Consider the following 19,947-nt stretch of genomic DNA (forward strand, 5'->3'; position numbering starts at 1 on the left):
TCTATTTCATATATCATATGCCTAAGGGAAATATTGTTGATTCACAAAAAATAGTGCTTTCTGTCTTTAAATTATTATTTATACTTTATATATAATTAAGTTTAATAACAGAGCAGTTTTCAAATTGAGATATTTTAAATTATTTCATTTATAATGTGTTAAGTACAAAGTTGCTAGAGATATCTGCCCATGTTTGCTAAAAACTCTTTAATGTATTTCTAGTTTGCTGATGATATGTTAATTGATACTAGTCTAATGAGGGACTGCACTTGGCAACTCAATGAAAAACATTGATACTACAATTTCATAAACACAAAGTATGAATTTGTGGTGTATTTTCGAGATCTCTTACAACTCTAAAGTTGCAGAGTTTAATTTCCTAAGTAAGAAGGTTTTCCCCATGCAGAAAGCATAGCCAAATGCTGGTTTGTCAAATGTACCTTGTTTTTCTTTTTATGTGTCACATACATATTCAACATCTATGTGGGTGAATTCATGCTTGGCCCAAGCAAAACTTAGCTTCCATTGCTTACACTGCCATGCAGAACCAGACTCAACTGAAACGGTTAACTGTTAAAAGGAACAAACAGCATTTTCTTTCCTGGAATATAAATTAAAAGAGAATATAAAAACAGAGACAGAAGAATTTTGCTGTTGAAAAGCTGATTGTAAACGATCATCAGTTGGCACGACACACTGTTTGCTTGTTGTTTCTATGGCAGATTTGGTAGGAATTAGAGTGGAAGTATTTACCTCTTTTACCTTTTCCTCTTCAAATACCAAACAGTTGTGGAGAATCAGCCCTAATATTTCCATTCTGTGCGGGTGAAAAAGAGGTGAGGATGAAATATGCTCTGAAGAAAATGAAATCAGGGAAAGATTGAGGCTGACATTGTGACTGCTCCAGAAAGAGGGCACGAATCTGAGCATACAACCTGCAACACACAGAGCCCGTGGTGCTTTTGTGTGGGTGAAAGATACCAGTGTCTCCCAAAAGGGTTAAGGAAATGCATTCTGTTGCATCTGCTTACTAAATCCCTTCCTTTAGCAGAAATTCAAATTTTGTAAAGATTATTCGTTTTATTGATGCATATAATTATAATCACAAGCCATCTGCTGATTTGGCAGGCATGGTTAAAATTCTCTAACTCTCATAACCTTTCAAGTACAGTGCCCTTGGGACTCTATTTCACTTTTATATTTTGGAAAACATGTAGGGACAAATAAGGGCGGTCATCTGCAGAATGTCAGACCTGGGGAAATGGAAGAATGGGGACTGTGTTGCTATGGCGGTGGCTTTCAATAGTAGGGGAGTTATTTTCCCTTTATTTCTGACTTCATGAAAGATTATCCTAGTTTCTATGATGAATTTTGGAAAATTTTTCTAGGGATTAAAGCTCTGTCACTACCCTCCCCAAAGCCAGGTTTCAAGTCTGACCGAAAAGAACATGCCAAAAAACCTTCCAGACATTTTTTATGTTGGTCTTAACAGATAAATTCAGTATATTTCACCTACTCCTTCTAAACTATGGAGTATTTATTTTTATTTTTCCAAAAATATTCAGTTAAATAAACTTACAGTCTGAGATTTGTGTTGGGAAATAACTTACACATTTTGTCATCAGTTTTTGATTGGAAGACCACATTTCTAAGAATTTTGACTGTATTGTTTGTTATGAAATTAGCACTGGTCATGTTTCCCATGGCAAGAGTCTTATGTGACCCTTCTCTGCATCTATAAACATTTGAAGTTTGGTGGACGTCCATGCCTGAATCGCTCACTCCTGTGGGAGTATTTCTTCCATAATCTGATGGTATCAACCTTAGTTCCCCAATGGTCTGGCTTTGCACACGGACGAATCTCAGCAGAATGTGAGTCTGCATAAGGAACTTGGAGAAAGCCATAGAAGGCCAGGACCAGGATTCATGAGATAACAGGAGCAAGCACATACGCAGCCAATGTGTTTCTCGGCCTCTGTTTCTTTCTCACCACACCCCATGAAATCCAGAGAATTATTTGTTAGAATTTTGAAAATAAGGCAGAGAATTTCTAATACTAGTATTTCACAGGTAAAGTTTTTTCCATGGCAATAGTGAAGTATATGGCCTGACTATACTTAACAATAATATCCTTCCACAATCACCAGATGATACTTGCTTTAAGCCAACGACTGCGCTGAGATCTTTAAAAGGTGGTTTTATTTATTACTCAGAATAATCGTGTCCGCCTTTGCAGAAGAAGCAATAGAGACTGAATCATGGGGTGTTTCTCATGTCAACGGATGGATGAAAACTTGCTCTTACTATCTCCCCACGTATCCTGGTCTCTGAAACAGTGTCAGCAATGTAGTTGCCAAATAATGCTGGGTCCCAGGTACAGCTGGGTTCTATTATAGTTAAATACCATGAAGGCATTGGATGAGTCAGATGGGGCGACCTGACAAGCTGCTTTATTTTCCTTATCACCAACATATACACTTTAGGGGTGACCTCTGGAGTAGTTTTGGTGCCCCAATTTCTGTAACTGTAAACATTTTATAATTAAAACATGAGTTTGAAAAATAATTTAAAGACAACAGAAGCACTCATGATACCGCTCAGATAGATGTTCACCATGCCAATTAACCCTGATAGCAGAAATAGCCTGTCAAAGAGCCACATTAACTTTAGGTCTAACCTAAATGTTAGAAGAGGAGTCCAACATTTGGTCTCATGCTGAAAACTCTCAGTTCTGAGATAAACACAAATGCTCACAAAGCATCTGATAATTGAATTTCAACTCTGTATATTTTGGTAATAATGTCGCACTGACACAAAACTATCTGCCAACCAAAGTATTTTATATCTATAAATTCTCACAACCAGGGCACCAAGTCACCAGGTCAGCAGCCAAATACACAAAGTCAGTTCTCCTCCCCTACTTGGAGGTGAGAAAACCACACTGGAGAGGGGTTATGCACAGCCATGACTCCACGAATGGCTTCAAGAGCAGAAGCCAGCTGAGGCCAGGCACTGCGACCCTGTGAAGAGATGTATCCCAGATTGCATGCTTTGCTTCCAGTTTTTTCTATGGGCTTGTCATTAAGTTTCACCTGAAAGAAAGTTCCACTGCTCTAGGCAAATGTTTGAAACCCTAAACTACAGCCTACAGCATACTTAGACACATCACAGTCTTTCTTCGGTACTAACTTAATTAGCCTGTGACTGTTAAAATAATCATATAGTTTCCTTAAATTATTACAGAATTAGCCTTAGGGTACTTTTTAATCTTTTGCAAATGAACAAATAAAAGGACAATTAAAAGGTTTGTTGAAAACCCTTTAGAAGATAAACTATCTTTGAAAGTGTTTGTTCTTCTTATTGCCTAACAGAGAAACTCGGGGCATTACTAAGAATTGCTTAAGTGTTTAGAGAAAAAAATAATAATTTAAGAAGGAATTGTTTCAATTATGATATTGTAAATCTTAAGTAGGTGTCCATTAAATGCCCCACAGTTTTAATATACTATTTCAACTGTGTATGACTTTAAGTAATTGTTTGTAGTATTTACTGTATTGCCCAGGCAGAGAAATAACAATATCAATATCAAAGGTAAATGATAAAATGTTGCTTTGGTTTTCTATAATTGGTTGACTAAGAAATATGTGTTTGCTTAGGTTTCTAAAGTGTAAAGTATGAATACAAGGCTAGACCTGCCCGAGCACCCATGAGTTAGCATAGGGCAAAGTGATACAAACGGATCAGTCACATGATGGTAGTTTATTGAAACAAGTCGTGGCCAGGTGCAGCTCCACTCAGGCTCTCAGCCTTAATGTGGAGGGCCCAGGAGTAGCCTGTTCTCCCCATCCCTTAAAACATGGTGCTGCAGCCTACGGAACAGAGTGGCTCTGAGCAGAGGCCATCTTACTTGGAGATGGCATCATGGAAGTTCTTGTGTAGAAAACTCTTAAACAATATTGAATCTCCACATTCAACAGACTTGCTGAGAACCTGTTTTGTTCCTCCAACTTTGTTAAGCAGTGAGGATAGTACATGAGGATTCACAGTGCTCACAGCTGGACGGGAAGAATGAGCAGAGAGTAGAATAGAATAGGACTTGTGTGGAAGGCAAGCCCAGGATTTGAAATTGACAAAAGATTAAGTACGTACTATGGGTATAGGCGCCTAGCATCTGGACACTGGGGATTTGATCCCAAGAATCACACACAAAGTAGAAACGACAATCTGTCTTGGACAGCTGTGTGAGTGATGGATCAAGACAGACATTCATAACAAAGAGCTGCTCAGAGGGAATGGTAGTGGGCTCTTTGGGGAGTATTACGTGTTTGATAACTAGTGATGCCAGTGAGTAGATGAAGGTCAAGATTGAGATCCAGGATGGAGAATGGACATGTGAATGTGGTTCTTAAAGAGAATATCTACAGTGAGAAAAGAGTCCACACTGAAACCGGAGGACCAACCATGAATGGGAAGATAGAGAAAGGGGGCTTAACAAGAGTATAATTTAGAGAAGACTACAGAAAACCTGGGTTATTAGGAGAGATATAGACATGTTTACACCAGCTTGGTAATAATGTTAACTACTCAGAAGGACAATCCACCCTTAGCTCTGTTTCAGTAGCTTTGACTTTGCAGAACAGAGGCAGCGGTATAGGAGAGAGGAGATAAGGCAGAACACTAAGAATTTGGAAGAAAGGGGAAGTAGAGGAAACAGGGCAGAAATGCAAGGAGAGATTCTTGGAGAACCCACCCTTAGAATGAAGAGGCCCCTTCGACTTTACCCAGCCAGAAGGCGGCACAGATTCAGGGAGATGTGCAGCAAGTACAAGGTGCACAGCACCGTTCAGGGTTGACCAACACAAAACTCCCTGGGCAGTTTTTGTTGACCCCATGTGAAAGGCAAGTCTCCAACTGTGAGTGTCTTTAGCATGTCAGGTTTTATTATTTAACTACATTTATATAATGGGATTAAAAATTGAGACTTCTACCTAAAAGAGCAACCCAAAGACCAAGAAGAGCTTGGGAGCGTCCTCTGGAAAGTAAGCTGTCATGAAAGATGCAGGCTGTTAGGTGGGTTAAAGCAAAGGGAATACCATTCTTTTAGCGGCAGCCATCTGCAGGAAGGAGTAGCAAAATGACGAGCGACTGGCTTCTCTTCAGGGCACGCGTCTGTGGAGGGAAGTGGTCAGAGAAAAGCTAGAGCCTAGCAGGCAGCACATAGCTGGTAGCTCTTCAGTGCATTCCACTTCATGCTTTGGTTTTCTTCTGGAGACCAAGCAAAAGTATTGCTAGTTTTCTCTTCATGTTTAACATCCCCTCCAGTCCATCTCCTCATGCCCTGCTTGCGTCTTGTCTAGAAGCTGGCCTCCAGGCTTCATTACCTCTGCTTAAAGCTGTTTAACATCTTTCCATCATGCTTAAAATAAAACGCAAGTGTCTTAAATGGTCTGTATGGCTTTACCAGGTGATAAGCAGATGAGATCTAGTTCACGTGGTACACACTAGACTCGTTTACAGTGAGGTCGGTAGTGTGAAGTCTGCGCTGAGTTCTACATCCATCACCAATGATCATTTCAGACTATTGTTATTTCCCCCCAACCTCTGTCCTTCTCACTTAGCAACCGTTCAAGCCTTTTCTTCCAGTTCTAAATAGCCAGCAATCTACTTTGTACATGTGTAGAGATGTCTCTTCTGAACATTTCATGTAATTGCAAACACACAATGTGTGGGTTTTGTGCCCTACTTCTTTCACTTAGCAGCATTTCCAAAGCTTGTCTCTATTTTAGCACATAGTAGTATTTCAATTAATTTTATTAGCAATAGTATTCCATTGATTAAATATGCTACTTTTAAAAATACATTAATTGAGGAATTTTTGGTTGTGGCTACATGTTGGTAATTGTGAATTATGCTATGAAGAACATTGGTATAATTTGCGTGGATATGTTTCTAATTCTCATGTACGTTGCTTGTAGTTATATTGCTGGATTAAAGGTAACTCTGTGTTTGACTTTTTGAGGTGACTCTGGGTGTCTCCTGATAGGTTGGACAACTTTATGTTCTTAACAGCAATGTACAAGCTTCTTCATGGCCTTGCCAGGATTTGTTATCTTCTCTTTGATTTTTTTTTCCATCCATGTGGGTGTAAAGGGACATCTTGTTTTGGTTTCAGTTGCATTTCTCTCTGTCTAATGATGCTGAGTATCACTTTCTGTGCTTACTGAATCACTTGTATATCATCCTTGGAAAATGTCTATATAAATTTTTTCTCCACTTAAAAATTAAAAATTGTAGCTATTATATCTTAATTGTATAGCCAGGCATATATCCTTCCTTGATTTCCAGGCAGATATCCTTCCTTGATAATTTATACTTTCTTTCACCCTTTCTTGTCCTCCTTTGACCAGTTCTAATTGGGCTCCTTTTTGTTATTGGGTTATAATCATTTATAATATAATATAGATACATGGGCTTCAGATGTTTATACACTGACATATGGACCTCTCTCCTCTGTCTCTCTGTGTGTAGTGTGAAGTATGTGTGTGCATGTGTATGCCTGTGGAGTCCAGGGGATAACTTGGGTGGCATTCCTCAGGTGCCATCCACCTCATTATTTTGAAACAGGATCTCTTGCTGTCCTGGTACTCAATGAGCAGGCCACCATAGGTATCCTGCCTGCCTCTCCTTCGACATTGGGATAACAAGCACACTGCCATGCTCTGCTTGTTTGTTTTTAACCATGGGTCCTAGGGTTTGATTCCAGGATCTCATGCTTGCATAGTGATCATTTTACTGATTGAGCCATCTCTCCCGCCCTGACACATATGACTCTTTACTGTCTTAAACATCAAGGCTTGATTTGCTCCCTTGTCGTAAGCATCTCCTGCACTCTGACGTTATGTTTCTATAGCACGTATCGCCTACTTTAATTTGCTTTGTGTGTATATTTACTCTTGCTTTGGATCTGGCTCCTCGGTGGTAACATAGTTTCACTGCTGTCTATGTCTGCATCTCTATCACCCACCCCAGGATGCAACCGATTGCCATAGTGGACCTCCTGGACCTTGGAGCAAGATGTCAGTCCCCAGTTCTAGGACACCAGTTAACTAGGAGAATTTGAAGGTTTCCTGTTTTAATGGTGAAATAATGGATAATTTCTGATTGGTATAGTACGTACTAATGAATCTTCCTGCTGTGTTCAGATCCAGTTTCTGTTTAATTAGTCTACGTTACTTTATGAAACAAGACGTTTCATCATGACATTTCTGCCCATGCATAATAGTGTACTTTGGTCCCATTTGGCCCCTTTTGCCTCTGATATCCCTCTTCCTCCGTTTTTTCTCTCTATTGTCCTTTTCTGCCTCCTGCTCTTCTGAAGTCCTCTCATCAGCGTTGTGACAAGGCAGGCTGCTGTAAGTGGCACACACACCTGTGGCCTCCACACACACGCTTTCCTGGCTCTGCTGAGTGTTCCCGGTGCGCCATGGCTTTGTGTACTGCATTGCTCACACAGTACTCACCATCCTAGAGTTTATTTCTGTTTCCCCCACGGGGATGGGAAAGGGAGGAAGATTAAGTGCATCTCCGAGGCCATAGAGTAGGTGTGCCAGAATTAGATCTCACGTCAGGCTATTGCTGCCTCAGGTCAGGGTGCATGGTCTCCAGCTATCATGAAGCAACCCCCAGCTCACTGACCAAGTCTTCTCCAGCATACTGGTTTTGTGACGCCTACTACATTCCAGTATACTATTTACTAATGATTTTCTTAGTCCCATCCCATCTATAACTGGCCTTATTAACCTACAAAAGTTTACCTTCCCTGAGTGACCTTATAATGGGTCTGGGATTTGGTAAAAAGATATGTTAAGTGGTAGATTCCAACTGTTTTTTAGCCAGAGAAGTCCAGCCTGAAGGATGGTGAGGCCAGCAGAGGTTTGGTTTGGGAACTCTTACGGTATAGTGCGTTCATTCGCCATAAACTACCAAGAGTGTCAACTCCTGAGGACTTTGGTCCAGTGCCCGAGACATTGTTCGTGTGTAAGCCTGGAAAGCACCATTATCTCATTTGGAATCGGTGTACTGAAGTAAATCCATTTGTATGTTTGTGTAAAAATATTGTCCTTTTGTTTTGTCCCCTGGTTTTTCTAAAAGTACCCAATTTAGTTCTTTGACACATGCAAACATGAAGTCACTCTTTGAGTTTAATATGATTGGCCTAACTGCGAAAGTCCTAAATGTGACTGTTTTCTCCCCTGTGTATCCAAGCGAGCGGCTCTGTGGAGTGAAAAGTACAGTGGTATCATGCATGTGTTTATCTTTTGGGTTTCATCTCTCTGTGTGGGTGAAAGAGAATCGCATGTGTGTACATGGTGTGTGGTGGCGAGCTCTCTCCATGCTTGTACCTCTTAAACCCCGAGGTTGAAATCGGAGTCTTCCTCTGTCGCTCTGTTGTTTTAGTGTCTTTTACTAAATCTGGAGCTCATTGCTTTGTCTAGGCTGGCCAGTACTGGTGAGGGAACCTCCAAGACCTGCCTGTCTGTCTCTACAAGTCTAGGATGACAGACGCATGTGACCGTACTGAGAGTTCACATAAATGCTAGGGTTCTAAACTCGGGTCGTCACATTTGCATAGCAAGCATTTTACCTATCAAGTCATCTTAATAGATGCTAATGCTTTTATTTGTAAAGTGGATATCAATTTATTAACAAATTGTTTATAATATTCTTTCCTAACTAGGTGTAGTGGCTCATTTCCTATATTCTCAACACTGAAGAGTCTAAGACAAAAAAAAATTGTTATGAGTTTGAGGCCAGTCTAGACTGCATAGTTAGTTTCAGGACAGACTGGGTTAAACAGTGAGATCTCTCAAAACAAAGCAAACAGAAGCTAAAAGGATGCTCTTTCCTTTTCAGGGATAGCATCAACAGAACAAGATAACCAGCTTGAACTGTGCATTTGTTCATCACATTGTCTACTCTGAATGGATACTTTCTGTTTACCGCTTTTGCACATTCTGTGGACGCTTGCATGCTTTATCTGTAAATATTTAATGCATTGATTTAATATATTATTTTCCTAACATACACACCACAGAGAACATGGTCTTACCCTAGAGTCTTCTTATCTTATTAATTAGCGGGCTGGTCCTCATTCAAATGACATCAGTCTGGCTGGACACCTGCTCCTGGAGGGGAGGTGGAGTACTCATCCTTGCTCACAGGGGCTTCCAGTCTGAGAAGAGCAGGTGGGGCTGGGAGGAGGCAGGTGAGGCTTTTCACAGGAACACATGGGGAAAGGAAAGAGTGAGGGAGGAGAAAGCCTTTCTAGCTAACGGTACTAAGGTGCTATTTTCATGAACATTCTTGTCAGCTTAGAAAACACATCGTGTGAATTAGATCTTTAAGAGCAGGGATTCCATAGTTTGCAGGCATTTGATTTTAGCATGCTTGTTTTCAGAAGACTGTCATGTGATAGAAAACCAAGAAAAATTAAACACATAGACAGCTGACTAGTGGTTATATTGGAGATGGGATAATGGGGAGATGGCCAAAGAAAGTCTAATGTCTTTATTAGAGTAGACGAATAACTGATAAATATTTGAAGTCATATAGGTATGTTAATTAGCCGGATTCAATAATTCTACTTCATGCCTATAAATGTGTATAATTATAACTTATTGATCTCAATAAAATAAATAATTTTAGAAGGAAATGAAGAAGATCAGATTCCCTCAGTGCCTACCAACACTAACCATGCTGATTCAGCAAAGGTCTGGTGGTTGATGATGGAATTGGATAAATAATACAGCCAGCATGATTTGAGCTGGACTGACCTCTGAGGCATCGCATGAAGCAGCAACCCTGGGTGTTCAAATGACCACATTTGTGTAGTCAGATTCATTATCATTCTTAAAGGTCATAAACGAGGGGCATGGGTTAATATCCCTTTGCACTTTCAGCCCATGCCATTGTTTATCTGCATTCAAAACTTGTGGCAATATGAAAAAACAGGGTTTCCATAGTTGCAAAGAATTTTATTCTTGTATCTCCTTTAAAAAATATCATGGCCAAAATTTGAGTTTTCTCTCAAACTTCATAACTTGATGTTTGTACTTCTGGGGCCTAGTTTTTTTTTTTTTTATCAAACTAGTCAGGTTGTTCTAAGTCATCAATAAACGAGTTCAACTCCTGCATCTAAAAGATCTTTACTTGATTGTCTCTTTGATTTGTGTGACAGAATTATCTTCCCTATCAGCATACAGAACCTGCATGTCTGCCATTTGGAGAGGACTAGCGCTTGCCTGGCTTCTTTTCTCCAGGTGAATAGGTACTGAAAGACGAATATAGTGTATAAGCTAGTAGCTCCCCTAAACAATGCAATTCTGCACCGAGATTATCCATTGCACAGATATTAAGTGAATTCGCTATTTGTGATATGACTGTCCCCTTATGTTTAGATGAGATTGACATCAGAACCAAGTACCCCAGAAAGAGCATTGATATCTTTAAAATCTTTCTCATGTATTTACTGAATCCACATACATGCATGAAGCCCTATGCTCGGAACTTTATTGGAGTTCTGGTATATATGCTCGTGTCCAGGACAATCTTCCCTGTCCTGGAGAGATCAATGCCAAAGCGCCTGGCTTCTGCTTTGTGAGAGCCTACTGTTCTGAGAGTGACTCTCCGTTTCCTTACAAAAACACACCAGGAAGATAGGTCACTCCAACTTCTCTTATTATTCCTTTCCGAGTTGCAAAATACCTTGGTTAGGGCTCTGACACTGAGCTATCAACATGAAGGGCAATTCAAATATATATTTTTGGTAAATGAAAAACAGGCTTTTCCATACTCTGAGAGGTCTCCAGCAAAATGTGTCCTTCAAAATAGCCATCATCAATACAGAACACTTCTCATATGAGTGTGTATCAGGAATATACTGTGCCATTTGGAGGAATTAGTAATCAGTGTCCTTGAGACACTGAATGTCTCTACGAATTTGTATCATAGTTTGACATTTTAATTTGTCTTTATTCTATAATTTGTAATCAATTTCTTCCCATGTTTTAGTTGCTTTCTGAAGATTTAAATGTTGTGCAAAGTCTTAATTTGTGAGCTTACGTTTGATAATACACCTGTAGTGAAGAACACAACTGTTGTTTATTTCTTGATATGAACGGGCTCATCTAACGGGAAGAACAAGCTCAATCATCTGTATAGTGTTTTTCAGGATGAGCTTCAACGTTGGGACAGAACATTCAGTTTGTGTCTGTTCCTTTCTATCATGAGGCATTAGTGCTCGAGCAAACAAATGGTTCTGAAATAAAGAGGACATACTTGTCTGTTCCGTATGGGCATCTGTTAGCCTTTGTGTTTGGGGACTCTTTGGTGTGCTTCGTAATGCATAGTGAAGGCAGGGGTTCACAAAGTGCAGTCTCCAGTGATCAGCATCAGTGGCCAGGTCCCCCTCCCTAACTGTGGAATCAGTCCTCTGGGCTGGATCAAACTTCTGCATAACTCTGATGCAGACTAATGCTTAAGGACCACCACCCTGTTTCTTGGCTATCAGTTTAGCCTGTGGACCAATAGGAGCACCTGGTGTTCCATGAGCACTGTATGACGTCACACCAAACCTTGCAGGGTTTACACGAGATCCTGACTAGTAGGAAGATGCCTAGGTGGTCTCCATATGTATGAAAGCCCAGGAGTCACTGGTCTAGGAGTTTAGGATTTAGAGTCTGGAACTTTCCAGTAGGAGAGGATCATTCATTCACAGGCATTTGGAGTATGTTCAAGTAGAACTTCATGCTGTTTTGCTGTTTGTTTGTCTAGCCCCTCAGCTGCCTCTGGAATAAAAGGGCAAAGAGATTTATAAACTTCTTCACTAAACTGTTCAAATTTAACTAGGGCACGCTGTTTCTACATCATGTGACAGAAAGAGAACTGTAATATAGTTAGTAAATCATCTATAGCCGTAGGCATATGTATAGACACATATATGTATGTCTGTGTGTTCTGTCTAGCAATGATCTAGTATAGGATGATGATCTTGTCACAGACAAAGACAGAATTTTCGAGTTTCTTAATTTTTGATTTTTATTTCTCAGTTCTAAAGCTATACCAGGCATCTTTTTCTCTTAATCTTTTTTCTACTGAAGAATTTAATTTTCAGTAACTTAACTGTTTTAAGGGAATCTTTTTATAAGTGAAGGAAAGCGCACAAATGAGAGCTTATTTGTCTTTGATTCCAGCAGGGCTTTCGCCATGCTGTGTCACTGAAGAACAAGGGGCACAAAGCTTCTGAGGGCGCAGTGAAGTTCGCCTCCTTCCCAGGCTTTTACTGTTATATATTTATCGGTGGCAAACCCCGTTTCCAAGGCAAAAGAGTCATTGGTCAAATAAAGCCTTATTTGTCAAAAATCATTATATCATGGAAACATATGAGCAGGAAAGGATTAAAAAAAATCCCTGTGAAATCTTTAGAGCACCCCCATATGTAAATAGGTCTGTCACTCCTGTGTTTGTCCACAGCTCCAGCTCCAGATGAACCAGGGTAGTGTGTGGTGGCAGGAACAGCTGACTCATTAGTAGAGCGCACTGAAAGGTAATTAACCCTGGGAAAAGTACAGCTGCCATGCGGGCTGTTCCTTTCTGTAGGATCTGATTAGAAATTAGTGTTAAACCACTGATTCTTTTTTTTTTAAAGACTATCATTGATAATTCATTTTCTCTCTCAGGTGTGTCCCTAGAAAAGGTTTTTAAAAGTACTTATGTGTAAAGGTCTCGGACACAAACAGTGTTTTCTTTTAATGGTAGACACCTGTTTTCCTTGTTATAGGATAGTTTTTAAAATAATATCTCTGGATCCTGAATGTGGTACTACCCAGACTCGTATTCTGTCGCTCGGTTTGCCCATTACTCTAATGCAGTGGTTCTCAACCTTCCTGATGCTGCACCGCTTTAATCCAGTTCCTCATGTTGTGGTGACCCCCAAGCATAAAATTATTTTCTTTGCTACTTCATAACTGTAATTTTCCTACTGTTATTAATTGTAACGTAAATATTTCCGGACATAGAGGTTTTCTGAGGAATCACAATCCACAGATTGAGAACCACTGCTCTAAAATAGTGTTTGATGCAGTTAATAAACTGTAGATAATTGATGTTTAATTAACTTTCTTTTTTCTTCTTTCATATTTTCTTGGTGATGCGTCCATCTGTAGCAATGGCAACTCTCTGGTTCAGATTCAGTAGCTGCTAGGGAAGGTAAGTGACGCCTAATTAAAACTAAAATTCCCCTCCAAAATGCCTTTCCAATGTCAGTGTCCTTCAGAAATGCAAAAGAAGAAACTTGATTTTAGAGAACCAATAAGGATGCTGGAATTTAATAATATCGGTACTAAGATTTGTGGCATCACCTGTGTGAAAATGAGGGGTACTAGTCATAAAATATAAGAATTCATGTAGGTGACAAGAGATTGTGGGCACGGGGTGATTGCCCCCCTCCCAAAGATGTGTCTGAAGTTGGTGAATGTGTTGCCTTGCAAAGCAGAGGGTATATGAGTCAGTTAACTGTGAGAAAGGAAGAATATTCTGGACTATGGAGGAAGAGCCACCTATCTACGGTTCTTATGGAAAGGACAGTATAATAAGTCAGGAGTTAAAGCAGGATAGAGTCGACCAAGCCACCCTTCCATATCTGAAGAGGAAGGGGACTTAGTCAAGGAAAATGTCAGCCCTCCAAGGCAGGAGTGACTCACAGTGTCACCCAGAAGCTCCATGTTGTCAGGAATAAGGGATCTGAACGCTATCAAACTAGCTGAGTGAGAAAACACATTGTTCCTTACAGAGCAACCTGACTTTATCTTACACTAATGAGACCATAAGAAGGACCCCCAGGCCTCCACAACTATAAAATAACAATAGGTCTGTTTTTCTAAATCTTCTAAGTTTTTGAATCTCAATGAAATAAAAAAGCAATAATAGAATAAGCCAACCAATAGGTAGGATAGATATCTACAGCTAGTAATGTAAATCCTAGAAAGACTATACTGCTTCTGAATGGAACAAATTCTTCTTTTTAAATTTTATTTATTCTTATTTTATATGCATTGGTATTTTGCCTGCATGTATGTCTGATCTTGTAGGGTGTCAGATCTTGGAGTTACAGACAGTTGTTAGCTGCCATGTGGGTGCTGGGAATTGAACCTAGGTCCTTTGAAAGAGCAGTCAGTGCTCTTAACCACTGAGTCATCTCTTCAAACTTGAAACAATTTTTTTTGAAACAAATTCTTAAGAGATTGAACGTAATAGCCTAAGATTATTTACTTGGGGATGTAAATGATAATTACTGACACCCAGTGATTATAACTTCTATTTTGTAACCTTCTGCCTTCTAAAAATGAAACATATCATATTTCTATAAAAATGGTATCTATTTTACTGAAAAATTAAAGGAATGCATATTTTATTGACCCCTTCAGTGAGTCCGAGTGAACACGAGGTTGGGTAAGAATAATGGAATATCAGAGAGGGAAGAAGCCAGGTCTCCCTCTGCTGCAGAAGTTCAGTTTATACATGAAAGCAGAGGCTGCCATGCTTGTCACATGTATGACACAGAGGATGGTAGTGATCTTACTTGACTGCCCTCTCTGTGTGTGTAAAGTGGGGGTAACTTGGAATTCCCATAGGCATGTTATGCTGATGAAGGGACATTGTGGGGTACAATGACTACGAAACTCAGGTTTCCTGATAAGACTCCAGTAAAGATGAGAGACATTTGCTTGGTAAATTCTATCTCCCTTCATGTATTGCTAGACACTCTTTGTCTTTCTTCCTGGAAATGGTTAGCTCCATATCAAACTCATCAATTTCAAGTAAAATGTACGTGGCCAATGGTCAGGACCTTCTGGTAAATTGTGAATGAGAAAAATGAGACTATAGGAATGAGGTTCTCATAGATCTTAAATGGGTTAGCAGCCATTCTAGGCCAGTCATTTTCTAAAATCTGGCTAACTGTATTTCATTTCAGATTTGGCATTTATTTCTCAAGAAGAACCAATTTAAGGTTATGTAATTTTTCATGTAAATGAAGTAGAAGTTGACATTGGGTAAAAATAAGATCTGTCACAATTCACACCATGTCTTCTTTGCATTAGGGAGCTATCTTAACACAGAGGAAGAAAAAAATGCTGGTGATGTGACTCAGAATTCTAATCCCAGGACGTGTGCATGTGAGGTCACCTGGGGTTTACAGCAGATGTATCTTATCTCAACCAATAAGCAAACCCTGTTCATTTTCTTTAGCTGACAGAACAGCCAAACTGACTAAACCTACAATATCCCAGATGCTGTGTGCCTGGGATTTATTTAAATCAATCGATAAGCTATAATCTCAAGAATCTGAAAATGATTATTTTGTGCTTATTTCTGCTGACCAGTATGTATTGATCACATACGATAGCCATAAAATGGTTTCTAGGGGACACAACTTTCCATCTGTGTTCCTACCTGAGCCTAGGTAAAAGCAGAAAGACTTGAGTCAGTAGAGAGCAAGGCAGAACCTACTTATCAGAATGAGCAGGCCATCAAAATTCTCTTGGAGTACAGGATTCTGGGAGATGCTGTCTACCATAAATGTAGGTGGATTTTGCAGTTCTCACTCTTAAGGGAGAACTTTCTTGGAGAGTTGCATATCAAACCAACAAATTAAAGGCATTTAATTCCAGCTAGTTAATTTAGCCACTTGCTGTCTTTGACCCTTTCACAACTGCTTAAAACATACCTTTAATGCATGGTTCAAGCCTGTTTGACCACTGGCATCCTTTCAGCTGGTCTTTAAGAACTATTTCCTACTTTATTCAGGCATTCTCTGAACGTCTCAAGAATCACAATCATCTGGAAGTTGTTTAGCCCCCATCCCGCCATGTCCACTAATTCCTCTGTGCCCTCTATCTCAGGACTTTCAGTATTATATTGGAACCCTTGACTTGCCTGATTGTACTGTTGAGTGAAATAACTGAGACTTTTTTATACCCATTATTTCCCATGGTACAACATGTATATTTTTGTTCAGTAACTGTATATTGAAACATTAATAGTATATTTTAGAAGAAAATAATCTACATTAAAGATTCCTGTTTATAATGAGAAGACTTAAAATTATTTTTTCCAAAATCCATTAGCTCATTGGCTTCAACAGCTGAGAGTCATGTTATTTTCTTTTTAAACTTCAGTAGATTCTCCCATTCCATTTTCACCATCAGGTAACAAAGACAAATGGCTATAGTTTTTTATCTTAATTCATATCTAAAGAATATTGTGCTGATGTTAATGAAAACCAAACAGTTATTATTGAGAAAAGTAGCAGAGTTGTTGAACTATTCTAAAGAACCTCTTGAAAGTAGTAAGGAAAGTGAAAAATGTCCAACAATATCAAAAATATTGTGTGACTATCTATATAATAAAATAGCTTAAAGAGAGAAAATTCCCTTTGCATAATGAAAAGCCTTGTTTTTTAATCAATAAGTGTTCTTTGAACTCCAATGAAAGTGTTTTGACATTATGAGGATATTTAGTATAGATTTACTCAAAATAGCACATTTAGTTGTAACACAAGCTTTGAAGTTAAGTGGTTAGTGTAATAGAACATGGTTTCCATAGTTACCACAGGAGAACAGAGAATAACTTTTATTTGTTTGGAAGCCAGGAAGGGACTTTTGAGAGAAGAATATGCAAACAGATCCAGGCAGGTTCATTATTTCTGGCTTCACATCTGATTGGGTTTTTAAATGAAGAAACTTGTTATTCTAAGAAATTAGAGTGTTTCCACTAAAATATAAGGTGGCACATTAAGAAATATCAATTTTCCTGTTCTCTGGGCATTTCAAACTCAATTCTGAGTCAGAATTGAGCTTAGCAGACAGCTCTGTCAGATACATTTTTGTGCACGGTACTTTGTGGCTATGCCACGTTGTAAACAAGTTGGTTAAAAGCTGCCTGCTGAACATAACTCATTGCTCATGGCAGACCAGCAGCCACAGGCAACTTTGTTATTTGCTATCAGATGTCTCTTGTTGGAATGCTTGGAAATCCACACTGGTGAAGATGTCTTCAGTGATAGCCTCGTTGTTTTCTCTGTTAGAGTTTCGCTATGTTCTCTCTGAGTGTTGACAATGGCCACTGTCGCACTGTCCTCTGCTGCATCTGACTCAAGGAGTTTTGCACAGTTGCCACTTGAGATCCAGAATGGTGTGGTTTCTTGACTTCACCTTCAGCTTCCCAGTCTTTAAAGCAGTTGTGATTAACAAGACTTTTGCAAAGTTTCTGTGTAGTTACAAGGACAGTTTCAATCTTCTGTCATTTTTTTTTGCATTAGCTATGATTATGCTTTTACCACAAAAATGCATTTGTTTTAAAGGTAACAATACAGACTGGGAGAATAGCTTATGTTTCATCTATATTTATCAGCATTCACTGTACATTTGTGTCTTCATTACCAGGAAATATTAAGGGACATTGTGCCATCTATTCCTGTTTACAGTTTATTATGCAGAGATAGGAAACACTTAGCATGTAAAATGAATGTAGAAATTATTCCTGGATAGAAACACGGACATTTCCCACTCGTTGGCTCTTTCTCCTCCATCACCGGATCAGAGTGTAATTGTCAGTAATCAGGCCTGCTTGCTGCTGATAAAACCACTCTGAATGCTAGCAGCCTTCTTTGTGTGATGACTCAATTATTCCAGAAGTGCCTCATCAAATCTGCCCCATCAGCTGGGCTAATAAATAAGGAGAAGAAACTGGCCCCCCAAAGCAAATTATAAATCCATTTGCATTAACCATTTCGCTGGTCCATGATCTAGGCAGAAATAAGCATGGCAGATTGTGTTAAGCTTATTTGAATATGTTTATAATGTTTACAGCATGCAACTTTTTTTCCCACAAGGTGTTGGAATTATCAGTCATGAATGGCATCTAAATGCGGTTATGTTAATTACCACATGGCTTTAAGTATCTTTGAGGGCTATTTTGTTGCTTAAATCAGGTAAAAGTTAAATCATTTTGAGGGAGAAATAGAGGTCTTACATAAGATATTGAAATTACTTCAGACTTTAAGGGATTGGCAGAACAAATATCAATACTAGAATGCATACTTGTGCAAATGTAATTGACTTGTCTGTGTGATAGTGGAAGCCACCATTGTTTCTGTCCTCTGTATGACTTCAGCCTCTAAGCAAAAAATGACTTGTTCTGAAAGCAAATCAAAGTTGCTAATAGAATTTCTTGCACTCAAGATTTCTTAAAATCTTTTTAGGACAAATATTCAAAACCTGGACAAATTACTGAAAATTCAACTAAAATCCCTCAGTGGTAATTAGTACCACTAATTAATTATTAAGTCTTACTTTGTTCTTTTTAAATGACCAGCTTTATTGAAGTTTGGTCTATATTTGAACTTTAGTGATAAGCCAAGGAGGCATAAAATATTAAAAGTGCATGATGAAAGGTAATTTGATAAATAATGTAAAATAATTTATCTTATCAAATATCCAATGATTGATAATTGGTAGCATCTTCTCCTGTCTCAGTGTGCAGTAGGACCTATTTTTCCTGTGGACTATGCCAGCCTTACAGAACCTCCTTGTCCGGCTCCTGCGGTGCTCACATACCTGACTGTGGTCTGGTTGTGGAAAAAAAGATTATGGACAACAAGAAGCACTTTTATTTGCCTAAAAGACTTAAATGAAACTCATACTTGCTTTGACTTGTTCTAGAAAACAAGTGTATTCTCTATTCCCAACCTGGAGAGCTTTTCAGCAGAAGAAATTTCTTTTCAACAACATAAATATTACATGGCAACAGACTCACAAAAATTTGATGCATCATATCCTAAATAGAGAATTGTGTGCTCTAATGGACAAAGGTTTATTGAGACTAGGATTCAAAAAAAAAAAACAAAACAAAGCAAATAAATCAAAAAAACCTCAGAAGATATAAATAGAATTAAATGTCAACAGGAATTAGGAGAAATAAAATAACAACTTTCCAGAAATAAAACTGAAGAATTGCATTGTGCTTGCAATTAGTCATCAATATTATATATACACATAAACTAATATATATGTAAGTATGGTAGTATGGGATGTTAAACATGTAAGTACTTATGTGCATATGATATTATAGTATATTATTTCACAAAATTGGACTGTAACTTAAATCATTATACTGATCAATGTAAAATAAATTTTAAAGTTTGGAACTGCAAAGAACTTGTGTTATTATCCCCAGGAATGGACAAATCAAAGATAATCCTTTTCTTCCATCTAGATAGTGAAGCTATTAAAAGTTAGAGCAGTGGATGAGACAGTAAAACTGTTAGAAATTGAGAAGTAGTGATCCATGAGAAAAAATGCTGGTGTTGTTATGTGAACTTGCTAAAGAAATAAATCCAAGTGGTCTTTGGAGACTGTTTGAAGTCTGCAGGCTTCTGAGAGGACTGCTGGTCTTACCCTTCCTGACTAGACAGAGCAGGTTGGTTTCTCTGGTAGGAGAATCCTACAAGAACATTGGCAGTGACAGTCAGCTTATGTTAGTTATATGGAATTGAGGGTGAAGAGATCATGTTAGTTAAAACATATTGATAGTGGTGGTGAGTTAATGTTAGAACACATTGATGGTGGTGCTGAGGTCATGTTAGACCTCAATGATGGTGGTGATTATGTCATGTTAGTTAGAACACATTGACGATGGTGGTGAGGTCATGTTAGAACCCATTGATGGTGGTGGTGATTCATGATAGAACACATTGATGGTAGTGATGATGTCATGTTAGTTAGAACACATTGATATTGGTGGTGATGTCATGTTAGTTATAACACATTGATGATGGTGTTGAGGTCATGCTAGATCACAGAGATGGTGGTGGTGACATCATGTTAGAAC

The 19,947-nt window shown here is 38.8% G+C and overlaps 1 protein-coding gene across 8 annotated transcripts in view; it reads left to right on the plus strand.

Annotated features, from left to right (window-relative positions):
- The window catches only part of St18 (ST18 C2H2C-type zinc finger transcription factor), a 251,543-nt gene that overhangs the window by 133,147 nt on the left and 98,449 nt on the right, over positions 1 to 19,947 (plus strand). For 4 of the 8 annotated variants that reach the window (XM_075967085.1, XM_075967090.1, XM_075967091.1 and 1 more), the window contains exon 2: positions 13,224 to 13,266. The exons of 2 other annotated variants lie outside the window; for them this stretch is intronic. The gene's annotated coding sequence lies outside the window, so the exon portion shown is untranslated. Of the gene's footprint in view, positions 1 to 12,563; positions 12,605 to 13,223; positions 13,267 to 19,947 lie in introns of those variants that run through there. 2 more of the 8 variants (XM_075967086.1, XM_075967092.1) reach the window with 1 other exon arrangement.

This window comes from Microtus pennsylvanicus, chromosome 3 (genome assembly GCF_037038515.1).
Source record: "Microtus pennsylvanicus isolate mMicPen1 chromosome 3, mMicPen1.hap1, whole genome shotgun sequence".
In the NCBI taxonomy this organism is placed as follows: domain Eukaryota; kingdom Metazoa; phylum Chordata; class Mammalia; order Rodentia; family Cricetidae; genus Microtus; species Microtus pennsylvanicus.